General features: G+C 44.0%; 1 long non-coding RNA gene across 1 annotated transcript; it reads left to right on the top strand.

Annotated features, from left to right (window-relative positions):
* The first annotated feature begins 7,932 nt into the window (after positions 1 to 7,932).
* Positions 7,933 to 16,621, top strand: LOC112436240 (uncharacterized). Its single transcript, XR_013096303.1, has 4 exons — positions 7,933 to 8,003; positions 8,125 to 8,173; positions 16,161 to 16,253; positions 16,529 to 16,621. It is a non-coding gene; the product is annotated as an uncharacterized LOC112436240 (long non-coding RNA).
* Positions 16,622 to 20,955: the final 4,334 nt, after the last annotated feature.

The following is a 20,955-nucleotide window of genomic DNA, read 5'->3' on the forward strand; positions in this document are numbered from 1 at the left end:
ACTGCTGTTTCTGATGTCATTTAAAAAAAAAAAAAAAAAAAAAAAAAAAACCACATAGAGTAACGGCGGCGGTTAGCCCGCGCCTGTCGCACCCCCTGATTCTGGGTACCAATTGGCCGGGGTATCATCAGCTACTGGGGCAGTACGCGGGGGTGCGATCACGACCGGAAGCGGGGTGTAGCGTGTGCGCGGCATTCAGCGGTGACGCGGGGTCGTCCGACACCGACTCCGGGGGGAGGAGCTGGCGGGTCCCTCACGGGACGTCCCGCCGGCCCCGGAAGTGTCCCCCATGGGTGATTTTCCACTGGAGCAGTCTCGTGACAACACCCTACGCTCAGCCTTTGACCAAGTGATGGCTATTGATGGTCACGTGGTGCGCCCTGAGGCCGCGCAGACCTACCCGCGTTTCGTCTTATTAAATGACCAATTATATCGAGTGAGTCGTGACACTCAGACAGAGGAAACACACACCCAGTTGTTGGTGCCGCAGGGCCGCCGGGAAACGCTTTTCCAGGCGGCCCACTATAACCCCATGGCAGGGCATATGGGCTACGAGAAAACTCTGGAGCGAATAACGGCACGATTTTATTGGCCGGGCATCCGAGCGGATGTGCGCCGCTGGTGCGCGTCCTGCCCGGACTGCCAGCTTGTTAACCAGCCGGCCATACCGAAAGCGCCTCTGCGCCCTCTCCCCCTCATTGAGGTTCAGTTTGAGCGCATCGGCATGGACCTCATCGGGCCGTTTCACCGGAGTGCACGCGGCTACCGCTTTGTGTTAGTCCTGGTGGATTACGCAACGCGGTACCCGGAAGCAGTTCCGCTGCGCACCATCTCTGCAAAGAGTGTGGCACAGGCACTGTTTCAGGTCATCTCCCGAGTCGGGATCCCGAAAGAGATACTGACTGACCAGGGCACGTCGTTTATGTCTCGTACACTGCGGGAACTGTACGAATTACTGGGCATTAAATCTATTCGGACCAGCGTCTACCACCCTCAGACTGACGGGCTGGTGGAGCGGCTGAATAAGACTTTAAAGTCCATGATTCGGAAGTTCATTAACGAGGATGAACGCGATTGGGATCACTGGCTAGACCCTCTGTTATTCGCAGTGCGGGAGGTGCCCCAGGCCTCCACGGGATTTTCTCCCTTTGAACTGCTGTTCGGCAGGAGGCCACGTGGGGTGCTCGACCTGATTAAAGAAAGCTGGGAGGACAGTCCGAGCCCCGCCAAAAATGAGATTCAGTACGTGTTGGACCTGAGAGCAAAACTCCACACTTTGGGGAGGTTGTCACGGGAGAATTTGCTCCAGGCTCAGCAGCGTCAGCAACGCCTGTATGACAGAGGAGCTAGACTCAGGCAATTTTCACCGGGAGATAAAGTGCTTGTATTACTCCCTACTTCCAGCTAAAAGTTGCTCGCCAAGTGGCAAGGACGCTTTGTGGTCACACGGCGAGTCGGGGACGTGGACTATGAGGTCGCTCGGTCGGACAGGGGAGGAGCCACGCAGATTTATCACCTCAATCTCCTCAAACTGTGGCGTGAGCTTGAAACCGCTTCTCTGGTGAGCTTGGTGAAGGAGAGAGATGAGTTGGGGCCTGAGGTGCCAAATTCTATCATTCCCACCTCCCTCCCTTGTGATGACCATCTCACACAGGCCCAGAGAGCGGATGTTGTCGCGTTGCAACAGCGTTTTGCGGACGTGTTCTCCCCCCTGCCCGGCCGGACGTCCCTCATCGAGCACCATTTCATGACGCAGCCCGGCGTGACGGTGCGTTCACGGCCCTACAGGCTCCCGGAGCATAAGCGGAAAATCGTGCAGAGGGAATTGGCGGAAATGCTGAGGATGGGAGTAATAGAAGAGTCGCACAGCGCCTGGTGTAGCCCCATCGTTCTGGTGGCGAAGAAGGATGGGTCTATATGGTTCTGTGTCAACTATCGCAGGGTGAACGAAGTGTCACGCTTTGATGCCTACCCCATGCCTCGGGTCGACGAGCTCCTGGACCGGTTAGGCACGGCCCGCTTTTTCACGACACTGGACTTAACCAAGGGCTATTGGCAGATTCCCTTGTCTGCCGAGGCCAGGGAGAAAACAGCCTTCTACACTCCGTACGGTTTGTACCAGTTCGTGACTCTTCCGTTTGGCCTGTTCGGGGCCCCGGCCACTTTCCAGCGTCTCATGGACCGGGTACTGCGTCCGCACACAGCGTATGCTGCCGCCTACCTGGATGACGTGATCATCCACAGCGACACCTGGGCGGAGCATGTGCTGCGGGTGGCCGCGGTCCTGGAGTCCCTGAGGGGGGCGGGGCTCACGGCCAATCCGAAGAAGTGCGCGGTTGGACGGAGGGAGGTGCAGTATCTGGGGTACTACCTGGGGGGCGGGCAGGTGCGTCCACAGGTGGAGAAGACGGCGGCTATCGCATCCTGCCCGCGCCCCAGGACGAAAAAGGAGGTGAGACGGTTCTTGGGGTTGGCGGGTTACTATCGTTGCTTTGGGCCGGGGTTTGCGCAGCTAACCAGCCCCCTGACCGATCTCACTCGAAAGGGTGCCCCGGATCTGGTCCAGTGGACGGGGCCGTGCCAGGCGGCGTTTGTGCAGGTGAAAAAGGCTCTCTGTGGGGAGCCGCTGCTTCACACTCCTAACTTTTCCCTCCCTTTTGTTCTGCAGACTGACGCCTTGGACAGAGGGCTGGGAGCCGTTTTGTCCCAGCAGGTGAGGGGGGCCGACCGCCCTGTCCTGTTCATCAGCCGGAAGCTGGCGGAGCGCGAGCGCCGGTACAGCACTGTGGAGAAGGAGTGCCTGGCCATCCGGTGGGCAGGGACGCTCATTCACCCTCTGTTCGGACCACGCCCCGCTGCAGTGGCTCCACCGCATGAAGGATGCCAACGCCCGGATACCCGGTGGTATCTGGCGTTGCAGCCCTTTAAGTTCAAGGTGATCCATAGGCCGGGGGCGCAGATGGCAGTGGCCGATTTCCTCTCTCGCTCGCAGGGGGGGGAGTTGGCTCGGCCGGACGGCTCCCCGTCCTCGAACGGGCGGTGGGGGTGTGTGGCGGAGGCGTGGCCCCGGGCGCAGCTGCAGGGGAGGAGTGGAGCGGAAGGCTCAACGGGGCGGCGCTGCGAGGCCGGTAAGAGCAGCTGATATTGTTTATGGACTGATGATGGTCTCCTCCGCTGTGTTTATAGTGAGACGAGGAGGAGCGGCCAGGAGAGATCAGCTGGGCTCGAGCTGTCAGACGGTGCGACTGAGTCAGCTGTCAAAATACAAAACATCAATAAAGGTGGAAGTTGGCTATACCTGCCTGTGTGTGCGTGTGTCTGTGCCTGGTGTACTCCACAGTAACTTTATTTATAAGTGACAATACCCAACAGACAACAACAGTCATCTGAAGCTGTTTAACAGAGTAAGGTAACAGCCTCCAATATTAGAGAGAAAGCCCCAAACATCAGACAATCGACTGTGAGCAGCAGTTGGTGATGGTGGGAAAAAGAACTCCCTTTGACACAAAAATCCTCCCAGTGAAAACAGGCTCCAGGAGTAGCATCTACCATGACTGGTTGCAGGGTGAGGGGAAAGAGAAGAGATGAGCTCAGAGAGAAAAGAACAAAACACAAACTAAGGAGAGAGAAGACAAAAGTTAAGGACATGCAGTAGTGACATATAAAAGCATCAGGAGTGAAAAGAGAGCATTCAGAGCGTTTGTGCTGCTCCCTGATAACAGAACAATAGTTCTGCTGCTTCCTGTTCTGGAAACACACATTTATAAATGTTCACTTGCTGTTGATCAAAGGTATGTTGGTGGCTCTGGACGCTGAGGGAACTTTGTAAAAAACTAGATCAAATGTTAACGTCCTGGCAGAGGCAAAGAACTTTGATTTGATATTTGATTAGATTCATGTTTCAGCTCAGACTGACAGAAATATTTGAACTGCTGCTGTGTTAAAGGGAACACTGCTGTTAGAAAGCACCTGATCTGTTTCTGCACACTGAATGTTGCACTTCTCATACTGCAGTACTATTACAATAAGTACACAATACACTACTTTTGAACTCATGATTGAATGTTGCTGTAACAAAGCCATTAATGTGATTCAAAGTGTTCATGGTTTCCCAGCACAACAAATGATTGCACAAGTGTGACTGATCCACTTTCTAATGTGTGTGTAGCCCACACTGTGTGTCACTGTGTCACAGGTGAGTCTGTGTGTCCAGGTTCTATGAGGACAACAGGATATAGTGACTGAGTCCAGCAGCTTAAAGTCTGACTCCATCCTCCATTTAAATAACTCACAGCAACAACTGAATAGCTTTGCCTTTGTGTAGCTGACACTTCATTTTAATGTCCTTCTATTCTGGTTCATCTGGTCTCAGTTTCTATAAGCACACAGGTTTCATCAGGGACTCTATGACCTCAGTAATCTTTGCTGGGCCTTAATGCTCTGAACAAAGCTGCACATCACAAGACTAAATAGAAACGAATCAGTCTTTCATTCTCACTGCTGTTTGACTTCAGCTCTCAATGTCCCACCATAACCCATGGAAAGAATTACTGTCCATCCAGGCTGCTGAACATGGAGCTGAAGAAGGTGGAGTATTGTGAGGGCTGATGGAGATGATGATGAGGAATCCAGGAGCAGTGGGTGGATGGCAGCATCAGCATGAAGGATCAGTGTGAGAACACATCATCATCCACAAAGGAAACCAGTCTGAGTGTCTGACGCTCTTGTTAGAAAGACGCAGTCCCAGCAGTTAGCTTGTCTGCTAGTTAGCTGAGAGCTAACTGACTTGTACATTGAATACCAAACTGTGTAAACCAGGGGTGTCAAACATATGGCCCGTGGGCCAAATCCAGCCCTTGAGATAATTTCATATGTCAAATATTGATGAATTTTCAGGCTTGCTGATAATCAATGTGAGCACGGCTGAGGTTTTATTCTGATGAGCAAACCCTGTGGCCAAACACTTTCAGAGACAGACTGGGATCATATCATTATGTGAAAGAGGATGGAAATGTCCCATAGACAGCAAGGGTAGTGGTAGAGACCAGTACACAGAGAAATGGGAGCTGTATTTAAATGCAAGCGTGTCAGGAAAGAGTGAAAAAGCAAAATGAGCAGCATCTGGCTGCATTTCAGTGATATTGGAGACCACAAAGCTGAGTGCAACATTTATATAACAGATATACAGGAGACGCTGAGAGTAGAACTGATAAAATTAGGAGCTGGCTAAAGTGAGACCCATTTTTATTTCCACCCATTTTCCATTGTGGAGGACAAAAGGTTTCAAACTGGTCCAGGTCTTAAACCTCACGTGTTCTTCCTAATAGCAGTAAATGGATAAAAATAAGGCTTTTATGAAAACACTGAATAAAACTTGTTGCCTTTAAAAAGACTAAATGTACAGTTCAGTATTGAATACTACATAAAATAAACTATATATAAAGTGTGTCTGAATGGCAGAGATGCAGAAATATGTGCATGTAGCACAGAGCCACGGCTCAGTGTCTGAATGAGTCTCACAGACCTGAATGTGCTGTTGAAGCCATTTATAATTATAACGTAATTCTTTATTCGTTTGATCTGCTCCTTACCACAAGTGACCAGACGTAGAAGGTTTTGGACTTTTAACTATATTTTCTTACGTTTTACAACTTTTCTTACTGTTAAAAACCTCGTTATGGCCATTCATGCTGTACAAAGTAATTAGACATGTGTGGTATCTACAGAAACGTCAGAATCTCAGCTAAAAGTTCACAAAACCATCTCAACAACCACCAAACAGCTGAAACAGCAGGTGAACAGATCACACAAAAAAGATGTAAACACAAATCCCCCTGATCATCTGTTTTTTAAACATGAAGCGTAGTTTTGGACGTTCATTTACTGCTGGTTCAGTGAATTTTGGTTGGACAGTGATGAAACCTGCAGCCTCAGAATCTGTGAGAAGTCTGCTTTCAGCACGCAACAGCATTGTTGTGTTGTGTGCTGTGGATTCACCTCTGCAAACTCATCACTGTTTCACCATCATGTTTCTACTTAGACAATAACAAAGGAAGCAGTTCCCAGGAACTACTTCCTGTCTTGTTAACATAAGAGTACGTTGCCCTTCAAAACACCTCCACTTCTCCTCTTATTAGAGGAATCAACAGAATATCAACAGAATGTGTCAAAAAATCAACTAGGGCATGTGTTTGATTAACAAAGTAGTAATATGTTTACATCACATGAACAAATCATTTTTATGCTCATTAAATGATTAATTCTTTTTTGTTGAATATAAATCAAAGAAAACTTTGATGAGTTAAATTCGTTCATGGCAATCCAATGAGAATGAGGTCCATCAAACCAAAGGCTCTGATAGCGTCATGTATTGCGCATGCTCCACGCCCACCGGATGCGGAAAGGTCCGTTGAGAAGTGAACGAGCGCACGTGGAGTGACTTCTTTGGCATACCTGATAGTGAGGTAAGCAATATTTCTTGATATATTTATTTAGGTTAGTGGAGTGAGAGATAAATACTATTAGTTAAAAATTTTTACCTGTGTAGTGTGGAGATTTATATATAGCAGGGAGGTTGTAGACCCAAACATTTTTCAAATGTAAGTCGGTGAATTTAATGTTTTTTTAAAAACTTAACCGGAGTCGCTAATTGTTGCAACAGAGCAAAAACTGATGAGGTTATTTTGGTAAGTTCGTTTTTTTGTTTTTGTTTCTGTTGAGTTTGAATGAGGTTTGTTTCATGGTTATCTGCATTGGTAGGACTGTTTTTCTTCTCTGGAGTTAGCTAACTTTGAAGAGCGGGAAAGCCGCGTAGAGCCGTAACGTCTTCGCATATAGCTCCATGAATGAAGGGTTACTTTCTGCTTAGCCGGAGTTGGTGATTGTTGGTAGTAGTGGTAAGACTGACCGACATGGTTTGGGTGATTTTATGAGTGTTTTATGATGCTCTAAAATTCCTGTTTTTGTCAGTGGAATTTAGTCGCGGCAACCGCATTAACTGGATTGATGAAAGGTTTAATTCAACTAAACCAGCGTTTAGGGGAGTTAATAACAAGGAGTAAGATAAAATCTGTCACAATAATTGCATGTGCATTTTCTTTTTTTGTAATATATTCACTTAGTTTTTGAATTCAGAATGATTTAGGTGGATAATTGTTTGGGTTATAGTTTCTCTGGTGCTCTGCATTAAGGCTGACTAACGATGCGTTCACACCGAACACGATAGATGCCTCTAGCTGATCGCGTGCACATTTGCACCTCGAAGCGCGTCCAGCATGAACTGGTCGAGCTTTATATGCAATTTTCACGCGTATGAAGAAGAGATCTGGGAGGAAGTAGTGCCAGACGGTATGTTATTAAAATGGCAGCTGGCAATCTAGCGTTTGAAGAAAGAGTCTCCCTTCTCTATTTGCTGTGGAGAGCAGAGCAGTGCCTAAAGGACGTCCTCACTGTACCTGGGTCCATCAGGTCTTCCACAAGCGTGAGCAGTTTGGTGAGTTTCACCACTTGCTCCAGAAGCTCCGTCTGGATGACGGCCGCTTTCAGCTGTACCACCTTCTGTCCCTTGCCGAGTTTGAGGAGCTGCTGTCCCGCAGATTTTACCAGCTCGAGCGGTAGACGTGATAAGCGCGAATGCACAAAATGCACCACACAAACTGCAGTGCGTATTTTACTTCGCGCTTCAAAGGCGTCAGTCGTGTGAAGTAGGCAGAAAAGCGTTTTCTCAATGCAAATCTGCTTCCAAAGTTTAGCTGGACCTCCAGTCGCGCTTCATCGTGCTCCTCCATTGACTTTACATGTAAACCTGAAGCTCTGGTCGCGTCTATCGCTTTCGGTGTGTACACACCGTAACAGTCTTCACATTTCACAGTATGTAGATATTAACACAAATTTGTCAGAGTAATAACTTTGTTTAAATTAATTTCTCTCTCCAGAAATACATCACAAAATAAAGCCACATTCCCATGCTCTGAGATTCTTATGCACCTCCTCAACAATACATGGTAAGTTCATGTTTGCCTTATTATTATTATTATTATTATGTTATTTATTTATTTATTTTTTGGATGATGCAGAAGTTTAATCTCCTTGACGTTTTCTAATGCATATTTCATTTTTTATCAGTGACGTGTATGTGGCAGTGCAAGCATTGTGTTACCAGAGAGAGCAGCAGGTACAAATTACTTCAACATTATAAACTACATCATCATTACGGAATAGGTCAACATTATCTGTGCATATATGTTAATTGTCCGTGCACATTTAAGACTTGGAGTGGACTGAACACTCATTTCTATAAAGCTCATTCATCTCAGTTTACACAGACAGCTTCAAGTTCAGTAACTTTTAAGTGTGAGTTATGTGACTGCAGTGACGTCTTCTCTGAGAGAGATTTTTTTGTCCATATTGGAACACATCTGCGAAGTAACGAGACAGTTAGTTGTGTGTTTCTTGGTTGCCCTTTCAAGACAAATATTTACAATACATTTTATACACACAAAAAGAGGAAGCATCATCCACACACACTTAAAGATTTTAAAGCTAGTGTAGTTACACGTGTGGACCCAGTTCAAGTGATAGAGTCCTCTGATAACGTAAGGGCTAGCTGTTCTGAAGATGTATCCTATGGTGAATTTGAAAGTGAGTCAGTGACAGAATGTGATAATAGTGCTGTTGAAAATCAGCCTGAACTAATTGAACGGAAATTAGCAGTAATATTGTTGAAATTGGAACACATATTTCATGTTCCAGCAAAAGGATTAGATGAGTTCTTAGAGGAGTTAGTTTTTCTGTTGAGTTCAGCTAGTGTACCTCTGACAAAACGTACAATTACAGAAATTTTTAAGAGCCATAACCTCCATATTAGTCAGGCTGTTATTGAAGAGCTTGCAAATTCTGTATGTGTTTCTAACCCTGTGGCTAAAATATTGGGAAAGTGTGGCCCTCTTGCCACTCCTTATAAAAGAAAACTATACTACATACAAAATTTTAGGGTTGTAGAGCCTGTTGAGTATTTTTTATCGATAGACCAAAGGAAGTCATTTTAGTACATCCCTTTATTACAGCTATTGCAGGAAATATTGAGTCACAATAAATTGCTGGATAGAGTGATTGAAGAACAAATAGCTCAAGAAAATAGAGAGAATCTGAATGGTGATCAGAGGGTTTACAGATCTTTTCGAGATCAGAATCAGAATCAGAATCAGAATGGGGTTTATTGCCAGATGTTGAGGTTTACAGCATTAGGAAATTGCTGCGGTGCTTCAGTGCAAACAATAAGAATTAAAGTGCTATGTAGAAAGAAAGATATGTGCATGAGATATACATGAGATATATGGGGAGCATTATAAAAGAAATAGCTTTCTAGATGGTGAGAAGTTGAGAATTTCTATTAACCTTTATATTGATGATTTTGAGGTTTGTAATCCTCTTGGGACCTCACGGAAAAAGCACAAGCTTTGTGGTGTATATTGGGTCTTGGGCAATTTACCACCTGGTTCTCATTCAGCCCTTTCATCCATTTATTTGGCAATCCTTTGGAAGAGTGAAGATTTGAGGACATTTGGGTTTGAAAAAGTCTTTGATCCACTTTTGAGAGATCTGGTAACTTTGGAGCAACATGGTGTGTTCATCAGTCAGTTGAACGAGTGTATTAAAGGAACTGTGAGCTGCATCATAGCTGACAACCTAGGAGCCCATGGGCTGGCAGGTTTTGTGGAAAGTTTTTCTGCTGAATACATATGCAGATTCTGTACAGCTAAAAAATCTGAAATAAAGTCAGTGACTGCTGGTGATTTTTGAGCGTAGAACACCGGAACTTCATGAATTCCATTTGAAGCGTGCACAAGAAACAGCAAGTGCTTGTTGTGGAGTTAAGCAAGATTGTATTTTGAGTAAGAATCTGAGCCATTTTCATGTCACTGCAGGCTACCCTCCAGATGTAGCACATGATCTGCTAGAGGGCATAATACCAGTGGAGCTTGCGCATTGTTTTTCTTTTTTAATCTCTAAAAAGTATTTCACCTTAGAAAAACTTAACAACTTGATCCAAAATTTTGAGTATAAATGGGCAGATAAAACCAACCGGCCTCTTGCAATTCCCCAGACTTTCTCATTAAAAAAAATATTGGTGGAAATGCACATGAAAATTGGTCTCTACTTCGTTTGTTGCCTCTAATTATTGGTCCACTTGTTCCAGAGGATGAACCTGCATGGCATATTGTTTTGGATCTGAAGGACATTGTGGAGCTTGTTGTAGCCCCTGTCCAGTCTGATGAGTCGATTTCATACCTTGAGTGTAAAATCAGTGAACATCGTCAGAGATACCAAGAACTTTTTCCAAACAACAGTCTTCTCCCTAAACATCATTATTTGGAGCACTACCCTGCTCTGATTCGGCATTTTGGGCCTCTTGTCCACAAATGGACAATGAGATTTGAGGCGAAACATAGTTTTTTTAAACAAATTGCTCGCCATACAAACTGTTTTAAGAACATACCTGTTACACTGTTACACTTGCCAAAAAACATCAGCTCGTGATTGCCTCTGACTTGCACTCTTCTGACCATAAGACACCTTTAATGGTAAATGTTGGCTCATCAGTACCAATTGATGTTCTGAAAAGTGATATCGCAGTAGCTATAAAGCAAAGATTACCAGATGAAACTGATGTCCATATTACAAAAAGCGTGTCATACAATGGCATGAACTACAGCACAGGAATGATAGTTGTTCATGGGCAAATATTTGGTTTGCCAGAGTTTGCAGAAATTCTGCAGATTTTTATTTTGCATGGCAGAATATACTTTTTTTGTAAAAAAGTTCTCTGCTTGGTATCGAGAGCACTTCAGAGCTTTTGAGCTTGACATGTCACATGCGACAGAAGTGTCTCTGATTGAGCATGGGGAACTACTCGATGACTACCCGTTAGCTGCCTATTCAGTGGGAGGCCTGCGTCTGGTTACTCTGAAGAGAGACACTAAATTGCAGGGTAAACAGGAGTGATGTTTGTAAGTATTTTCCCCCTATATCACCTGGTACAGTAAATAATACATCATACTTTGCAGACCAATTGCTACTTAATTTATTGAGAGTAGATTTCTTTTAAGCATCTTATGCAAGAATCGTCATTAATTAGAAGAATACAAGACTGTGGCGAGAATAAGGCACGGCGGGACCACGGAGTATCATTCAGAGCCATCTTTATTCACATCCCACCACAACAATCTCCAAACCCCTGAGTCCCCGTGTTTTTAACTAGGTGGGCATGATTAAGGATGCCGTGCAGGTGCGTCCGCCCTCCCTGCACGGCACCGCAGACCACGCCCCACCACATACCCCCATCGCCCGATTGAGGCCGGGGAGCCATCCGGCCGAACCTACTCCCCCACCGCCAGTGGGAGAGAGATTCAGCCCGGACAGCTGGCACCCCCAGGCCCCGGCCAAGTGACGGGGAGGTGCGAGTTCAGGCGGCCGCCCGCGAATCCAGCGGCGCAGGCAAAGCTGGTTCGGAAGTCGGACACGTGACAGGTGCACCCGGCACGGCCGGCACAAGTGTGAGCCCCAGCTCACAGGTGGCTGGGCAGAGGTGTGGCGTGTACTGGCCTCTGGTGGTGGTGAGGCCGGTCTGGCGAGCACAGCGATCTCAAGCGTGGCGCATGCCTCGCTTGAGGGCGAGCACAGCGATCTCAAGCGTGGCGCACGCCTCGCTCGCCAGTTCCACTCGAGCAAGCTCCCCTGGCACTGGGACCTCCAGGTCCTTGCGCGGCCCCTCCGTCACCGCTGTCGCTCCCTGCTGGAGCAGCCCATAGCGCGACTCCTCCATCACTACTGCTCCCTCCGCCGCCACTCCTGGCTCGAGCAGCCCCTCGTGCAGCTCCTCTTTCTCCAACCGGCGCAGACCCTCGCGCACCTCGTCTGCCACCTCCGGTTGGAGCGGCTCATCCACCACTCCCGGCAGGAGCAGCCCTTCACCTGGCTGTTCCCCCTCCTCCGGCAGGCGCAGATCCCCGTGCGCCTCGTCTGCCACCTCTGGCTGCTGAGGTGCCTCACGCGGCTCCTCCACCGCTTCCCTGTCCTCGGGACACACCTGTGGGGGTGGCGCCCACGCCCAGAGCAGCGCCGCCAGCTCCCCAATCCTTTCCAGGTGGCGCTCAGACTGGTCCTGCAGCTCTTCCTGCTGGCGTCGCACCTCCGCCGCCTGCTCCCGCTGGGCGGCCGCCATTCCGGCCACCCCCTCCATTCCCTGGCTCCGATATGGACCCGCCGTGCTGCCTCCTGGGATTCGGCACCAATGTGGCGCGAATAAGGCACGGCGGGACCACGGAGTATCATTCAGAGCCATCTGTATTCACATCCCACCACAACAATCTCCAAACCCCTGAGTCCCCGTGTTTTTAACTAGGCGGGCGTGATTAAGGATGCCGTGCAGGTGCGTCCGCCCTCCCTGCACGGCACCGCAGACCACGCCCCACCACAAAGACAAATCTGGAAAATGCACTATTCACTTCTCCAGTAAAAAAATTCCTCCAGGCCAAGGTGACATCATCAAATTATCTTTGACATTAGAATTTGTTACACACACTCGCACAATAGTCAATGAGTACATCTTTATTTATTTTTTAACACCTGGAGGCGTCTTAAAAATGCATCCACCTTTGTGCTTAACGACAAAAAATGTCCATTCCCCAAAAAGTGCTATAAAAACTTTATATATTCATATTTTTTTTCACTTTAAATTGGTCAGTCTTTTAAAACTACTTCTCCCTGAAATATTCATATAAAGTTTTAATAATATTTTCGTTGTTTTAACCCTTTAAATCCCAGTTTCATTACATGAGCGCCCTGTTTTTTTAGCCCCAAAAAACAAAAAAACTAAATATTTTCCAAAAAAAACATTTGAAGTAATATTTGATTGTTACTATAATTAGGCCTTTAGATGGACTAAAGATTGGCACCAAGAGTCATTTCGATCGCCTTTTATTTTTTTTCCAGGAGCGCATTTCATAAAATGCACACTATCGACCACGCCCAAAAAGTGCAATAAAAATATTAAATATTAATTTTTTTTTCACTTTAAATTGGTCAGTCTTTTAAAACTACTTCTCCCTGAAATATTCATATAAAGTTTTAATTATATTTTCGTTGTTTTAACCCTTTAAATTACAAAAAAACTAAAAAAAAAACTAAAAAACTAAATATTTTCCCAAAAAAACATTTGAAGTAATATTTGATTGTTATTATAATTAGGCCTTTAGATGGACTAAAGATTGGCACCAAGAGTCATTTCGATCGCCTTTTATGTTTTTTTTCAGGACCAGAAAATGGTGTCCAGGCGGCAAATGCTCCTCCTCTAGGCCGAAATAAGTGCATGTTGCCGGGGTAAGTCGCGACGATCACCGGGGCACGATCACCGGGGACTGCTTTTTCCAGCCCACACGTCCGATACCACGTGACAACAAATACGTAATTTCCTGTTGACTAAAAAAAAAAAAGCACCCTCTCATGGTCCTAGGGACCAAAAAATGGTCCGCCCGACCAGCGGGCGAAGCCGCTGCTGCACGCCGGAAAAGAGGCGTCATTTCCGGCAGGTCTGTCCAAGCAGCCCGCTGTTTTCCAGCAGAGGTCAAATGTGAAGCAAGGGCGCCACCCGTTGGACAAATAAAAAAATTACAACTCTAAGGCCTGTAGTCCAAAACGAAACCTAAGCTGGAAACCTGACGATCCCTTTGACCGTAATTTTTCTGGCGTGAAAAATAGCGTTTATAATGGGTTTCAATGGGACAATTTTTGTCCAAAGGCACAAAGGTGGATGCATTGCTGTAGCTTAGCCATTTTAGGCTAATTTAATGAATTTACACCACAATTAAACAAGTAAAAAAAAAATTCTTTGACAAATTTGGCTTTAATCCACTCAACACAGTGAAAATGGTTTAAAACTAAAAATTCAAAAGACAATAAATGTCCTTAAGACCCTCCAGGGGTTAAATATTTGATATTTGTCCAGGTCAACATGATGGCCCAGCCCATAAGACTGAGGATCATTCTCGGAGAACATGATGCCAGGAAACTAATTTTACCAGCTGGGATATCAGACTCCATTGAGGAATTGTGTCAGGAAATAAAGACAAATTTTGGAGTGCAACAGGATTTTCGTCTTCAATATCAAGATCCTGATTTCGGAAATGATTTTGTAAATCTGACTGCGATCTCTGAAATTTAATGATAAAGCAACTTTAAAGGTTGTATACTTGGATAGTGTGCAGTTGCAAAGTTTTACAGAAGATGGAGTGACATGTCAACCAGTGCGAAGTCCAACACATTCCTTTTCAAGCTCTTCAGACACAGACAATACAAGGCCCGTTTCATCGTCAGGTTCATCACCGTCTACAAGACTGTCAGTGTGGCCAAGTGTCTTCACAGTCCCTCGTTTCAGCTATGAGGCTGAACTGCAACTTGAAAAGGCCAATGCTGAGTTCATTGCTGGTGGAACTCATTTGACCCCCTCACCAAAACTGAAATCCCACCTTTTAGAAAGGCTGGCTGAAGAAATAATAAAATGTAAAGTCTATCCAACTGACAATGACCTGAATGAAGTTGCAGAAGCCCTTGTCAAACAGCATCCTTGTCTGAGGGAGCAGGGATCCTTTAATGGCTGTTATGGTTGGAAAATTAGCCTCAAGTATAAAATGGCCAATGTCCGGACCAAACTGAGAGGCCTGGGCTGTGCTGAGGTGTTGGTAAATTCACTAAAGAACAAGGCCCAAGACAAAAGTAAGGCAGCATTGAATGTGAAAAAGCCTAGAAGAGCAGAAGTCAATTACTGTCCGCAGTATCCAAAAGGAGAAACCACTGACAGCCTGGAAAAAGAGAGAATTGCACTGCTTTCAGAGGTTCAGAAGAGAAACAATGACAATATAGTGACAATGAAAATGCAGAAGACTTTTTCGTACAGAAGGCAAGAAGTTATTCAAGGACAGCCCTTCATTGCAGATTTTAAAAGCAGATGGCCAGCTCTGTTCACCGAGAAAGAGGTGCATGTCCTATATGTCTAACTTTTAGAGTGTGTTTATGGTTGACCAGTTATTTCTTGCTTCACTAATATTGACATAACATAGTGATAAAACAGCTAATAATTCCTGGTATGTCCTTCCTCTGGTGCATATTATAAGTGCATTGTTCATGTTTTTCAGATTGACAAGGAATTCCTGCGCATATCGACAGTACCGCTGCTATCTAGATTCTTTTATGAGCTAGACTTGTACACTCCATGCATGATGGAGCTCTTTCGAGGCAAAGGTGGGGTGGCTGGCCGAAAAATGAGACACATCATGGTGGCCATCTCCAAGGTGAGTTAGATCTGTGCTTAAGAACTTTTTATGCCCATAATCTGGCAATTTTATGAGCAAAGATATCTATACATATGGTAGGCAAAAGTGCTAAGACGTTTTCATATTTTATACAAATTATATAAGCATCAGTCTTATATTAATAAGTAATTGATAAAATCGTATGGTTAATTTTGATCAAAATGGAAAAAAAACAACAAAAAAAACATTAGTGTTTAGTTGCCTCATTTTGTGTCTGATTTGGTTTAGACAGATGTTTTGAGGTGGCTGTAGCTCAGGTGGTAGAGCAGGTCAGCTACTAATCAGAAGCATGGCGGTTTGGTCCCAAGCTCCTCCAGTGTGCATGCCAAATATCCTTGGGTAAGATACTAACCCCAAGTTGCTCACTGATGCATTCATCGGAGTGTGAATGTGTATGAATGTTAGACAGTAAGCACTAAACCCGGTGGTGCCAGTGTTCGACAGCCTCGCCTCTGTCAGTGCGCCCCAGGGTGGCTGTGGCTACAATGTAGCTTACCATCACCAGTGTGTGAATGGGTGGATGATTGGATATGTAAAGCGCTTTGGGGTCCTTAGGGACCAGTAAAGCGCTACCGGTATATAAATACAGGCCATTTAAACAGTTTAGAAAAAGTGATTGGGTGAATGAATTGTTGTATAAAGGCAGCATTGAGTGCTCCAAGTAGAAAAACGCTATATAAGAACCAGTCTATTTACCATGTGGCCTTTTGGACTCTTCCAAACTAAGTATTCCTTTTTCAAACTGCTGCCTAAAAGCTAAATATTGTCATTATGGATTCCCTTTTTTCTTAGGATGACACAATACATACAAGACGAGCATGCATCCTGAAGTCCTTGTGTGTCTACCTGAATGAAGACCATGAGAAACTTGTGAAGGAATATACGGTCAGTTACATTCACAAGTTGTTCTGTGTTATGTAATTTGCTCCAGGAGTTATGGGTAATTTCGATATATGAAATGGTAAAATGTGACACCACGTGTGAATAAAAGATATTGCAATTGGTCCTTGTTTTGTTTCATGTCAAATTTCTGAGGTGTGAAACCAGAGACATAGAATTTAGTAAATATATCAGCATATTCACGCTGATTGCTGAATTCCTTTTTTTTTTTTTTTCATATCTAGACTCAAACAAATGTATTATTATATTTTACGTCACAGAACACTGAGGCCAACACTGAAGCCATGGAACAAACTGTGATGGGAGTGTATGTCATACATCAGGAGGGTGCGGAGCCTGGAGATGACCCAGAGAACACCGGTGTCCTGATTGAAGGCGTGGAGGTTCTCACTGGTTTGAGGAGCATTGCAATTGCTTGTGCTCTGTTATTTGGACTGATAAACTGTCTGAACCTAAGCTACCCACCGGAGCTCAAATGCACTTTTGAAGTCTTGCAAAAGATTATCATGAAGCTGGATGGACAGAGGTTGTCATCCAAGGCACAGTTCCTAAAAAACAAGCTAATGGGGTGAATGAGCTTGAAACAGACTCAGGCAAGCCAGATTTTTTTTTCAAGGTTTCTGCAATGCAAATATGTGTTTACTGTTTTAAAGTTTAAAATTGTAAGTTATAAAATGTTCATATAAACTATGTGGTTTGCTCTGTGGCTATTACACAAAGATTGTTCGTCCATAACTTAAAGTCTTATACATTTGAAGTGTAAACACTGATTTTTGCCAGATAGCAATTGTTACAAAGGCAAATGCACACTGGTTTTCACAAATTGTTTGAGTGGAGCAGTTATACTCAAAATTGAATGTTTTCTCCACACGTTAAATAGCATAAAGTCACTATTAATGGATACAGCCTGATTAAATGGAGGACTAATGTATGCAAGCAACATTGTAATGTTGTAATGTTATAGTAATGTTGAATATTATGTCTGAGCTTTAAATTGTGTTAAAATTCATATTGTTGTTTGCAATGCATATTTTACTACATTTTACGAAAGTTGCTTTGGGGATAATATTTTTTGTCTGCAAACATTCAACAGACTTATTTCATTTTTATTATTAGGGTTATTTTATTGTATTTTTTCTTTCAGTCAGCATGTCTTGATCTGGAAGTTCTGTGGTCTTGGTATGAGATGGTTAAAGGGGAGAAAGCTAGGCTGAACTGGGATCCTGCCAACTGTTTTAAGAATGTTCAAGCAAAATAAAAGAGATGGTTTTGCAAGTTATCATTTATGTATGTTTCATTAATTTAATTAAAAGTAATGTTTACATAAGCAATACAAACACTAACTGAAACATGATTGGTGTAAGTACTACAGACATAAATTACATTTGTTCATTCAACAAGATTAACAAACAAACAAATATTTTACTAGTTCATGTAACAAGACTGACTTTTGATGTGCCAAGGAGTTTAAACAATATAACATGAATTTAAATTAATTTAATTAGACTAACTTGGTACAAACATGTTAACTGAATAAAAATCAAATTAACTGAATGTTAATGTTTAAATTATGTTACACTTACAAACATATTTAGTGTTGAAACAACACCATCAAGATGGATTGATATAACATGATTTGTTTAGTTGGAATATAGGTGGCAAGATGAAATTAAGTTCATCCAATGAATTATTTTTTTGAGTGTAACATAGATCAGCTCTGCTACATGTTGTTAGATAAGTGCAGCTGCTGTCATGTCCTGATGTTTCTCTGGCTCAGCAGCTTCTCCATCAGAGGTTCACATGGAGCTGATCCAGTATCTCCAGTAACTGTGTTCTGTGCCTCACTGGTTCATCCTTCTGTCTGTGTGACGTCAGTCAGATGTTGAAGTTCAACTCTGTAATCTTCACTGTGTCACAGAGTTCAGTGAGTCCCGTTATTCACAGTATCAATCAGATTATCAGAGAACAGCTGATCAGCAATCAGTGGTGCCAACAGCGCCTCCTGTGGTGAGAGGATGCAATAATGCAATGTAGCATTTTTCCACTCAACACTTGCAGTCATGGAAACTGTCTGTTGGATCTGTGTGACGTTGCTTTCTTGGTTAGAGTTCCTCACAAATGTCCAGATGATTCTTCTAATGAGGCGTCGACCATGTTTGCAGCTCTTTGGAAGAAAACGTCGCCCTTTGCCATCCTTACTTTTCTTTGACTTCTTCAAATGCAGCTGAACTCCAGCTGGTATTTTCTTGGACTTTGCAGCTGTTTCTGGTCATCAGTTCATTCCTGCAAACCTCTGAAGCTGAACAACAATGATGCTGCATTGCTGGCTGATCCCAAAAGGTTGATTCTGTTCATCTGGACGTTTTCAGAAACGTTTGCTCACTGATCAGGTGACTTCTTCAGTCTCAGCTGACTGCAGCTTTACAAGCTTACAAACAGCACATTTGCACAATGACTGAAAGCAGCAGCACCTGATATATATGATACTAATATAATACATATACATATATAATCCATACTAATGATGAAGGAACTGAGCTCACAGTCCATTGTTCATTCAGTGAACTACTCAGTTTATTTTGGGCCTCAGAAATGCTCACTCTGTTTGTACATCACTGTCAGCAATAGACTCATTCTGCTGTGTGGACAGGAACACATGTGACATCACTTCCTGTTTGTTTGTGACTGAAGAGGAAGAAGTTTACAAGGAATCATTTAGAAGAGTTTCAAACATCAACTGATTGAATCCATGAATCTGAAAACGTGTTTGTGAGTGAAAGAGACAGACATGTACAGACTGAACTATCTGTTCAACAGTCAGAGTGTTTCTGTAACAGGAGACACTCTTTACACTCCACTCAGCACAGGGACACTGAGGAACCAGGAAATCAGAGTCTAAACCCAGGATAAAGAGTTTGAGTGAATGTGGTGTTGAAGGTGTGGAGGTGGATCAGAGTGTCAGAGGAGACTCTGTAGAAGGACAGAGTGCCAGCAGGACAGTCCACATACACTGCTGCTCTGTTAGAGACAGAGGAGGAGGAGGAGGAGGAGGAGGAGGAGATGGGTGTTTGACTCTTATTGTGCCAGACATGACGAGGACCACCATCAGAGCAGATCAGACTCCAGGACTGATCATTGTATCCAAACACACAGTCATCACTGACTCCTTTCCTTCTGATGCTTCTGTAACTCACTGATATATAAACGTCTCCTCTCCACTCGACCTCCCAGTAACAGCGACCAGTCAGACCATTTCTACACAGCAGATGATGAACATCAAATCTGTCTGGATGATCAGGATATAACTGAACCTCCTCCACACAATGTGCCTCAATGTTATTGATATTATTATTATCATTATTATATAATAATAAAAGCTTTATAATAAAACCACTAAAAACCTTTATTCTAGCGCAACTGGTAAGCGAATTTGACTTTCAAAATAAAAGCACAAAGCACCAAAACGTTGACTACAAAAAACAAACAGTAATGTACAGCTTAAACAATTTACAATCATGACATAGATCTTGACGAGATAAAGAAATAATCCAAATTATATACAATGTAATCATGCCAACAGTTACAACATGGATGGAGGATCTGTGTAAGCGCTGAGGATCGTCCTGATGGACAGAACAGAAGGAGAGTGAGACAAGTGAAGATATACTAAACAACACTGTGACATGAACTGAGCCACACACAGTTTGATTCACAGCTGATTGACACATTATTTGACCACGAGCAATCTTTTCTGCTTTGACGCCGTCTTTGTAGCCAGAAACCAGCTCTCTCCTCGGCTTCCTCCACTACACGCTTCCCCCACGCTGGTCTCCTCCATCACTATAAAGGAGAGAGTCATGAGCTCCATCACCCTCACCTGTGCCGTCCAACGTCCCGCCACCAGCCTCCACTGCAGCAGGCCAGAGACCACACCCCTGCCACAATAAGTAAAAGTATATCCTTGCTGTACCCTTAATGCTAAATGTGCTAAATTAACCGCTGCCTTTGCCCCTTTGGGATTATTCTTATGTCACTGGGATGTTGACCTTTGACCTTCACATTAGAGAGATGGGCAGACATAATTAGTGTATGAATTTTAAAGTAACAGGTAATAAAGAGAGTGTAGCAAATGTAGTCAGGTTTATTACTCTGTATCACACATGAGTGCCCGAGGGAGGCGGGGCTGACTGGGGAGACACAGGAAACAGAGAGACAGGGCTGACTCGACATGAAACGATGAAACGTGGGACACGGGAACAGAAACTAAACACAGGCTGAAATGAACACTGAGGGAGGGAGAACTAAGATTACTGAGAGCCTGATAAATAAGAAGAACAAAAAGCAAGAAAAACAAGAGTCAAAGAAAACCAAAAACACAAAGCATTGGGCCAGGACCCACTGCTGTGACATTTATATGTGATAAAAACATTAAAAACTGCTCAGATGTTGAAATCTTTCTACGTATACTTTAGGTTCAGCTCTGCAGCCTGGTATTTGGTTAAGCATGATTCAAACATTTGATTTTGTTTAACTGGTTTTAATTATAGTTACTTTTTGTGAACATTTGTTGCAGCATTTAAAAATACATCATTTATTTTCAAACTTTTATTTGATTTAGAGCATCATATTTGACCAACGTAAATGTTTCAATTTCATATAAAATAACTGAAACAGTGAACTAAATATC

Source organism: Maylandia zebra, unplaced genomic scaffold (assembly GCF_041146795.1).
Source record: "Maylandia zebra isolate NMK-2024a unplaced genomic scaffold, Mzebra_GT3a scaffold11, whole genome shotgun sequence".
NCBI classification, from domain to species: Eukaryota; Metazoa; Chordata; class Actinopteri; order Cichliformes; family Cichlidae; genus Maylandia; species Maylandia zebra.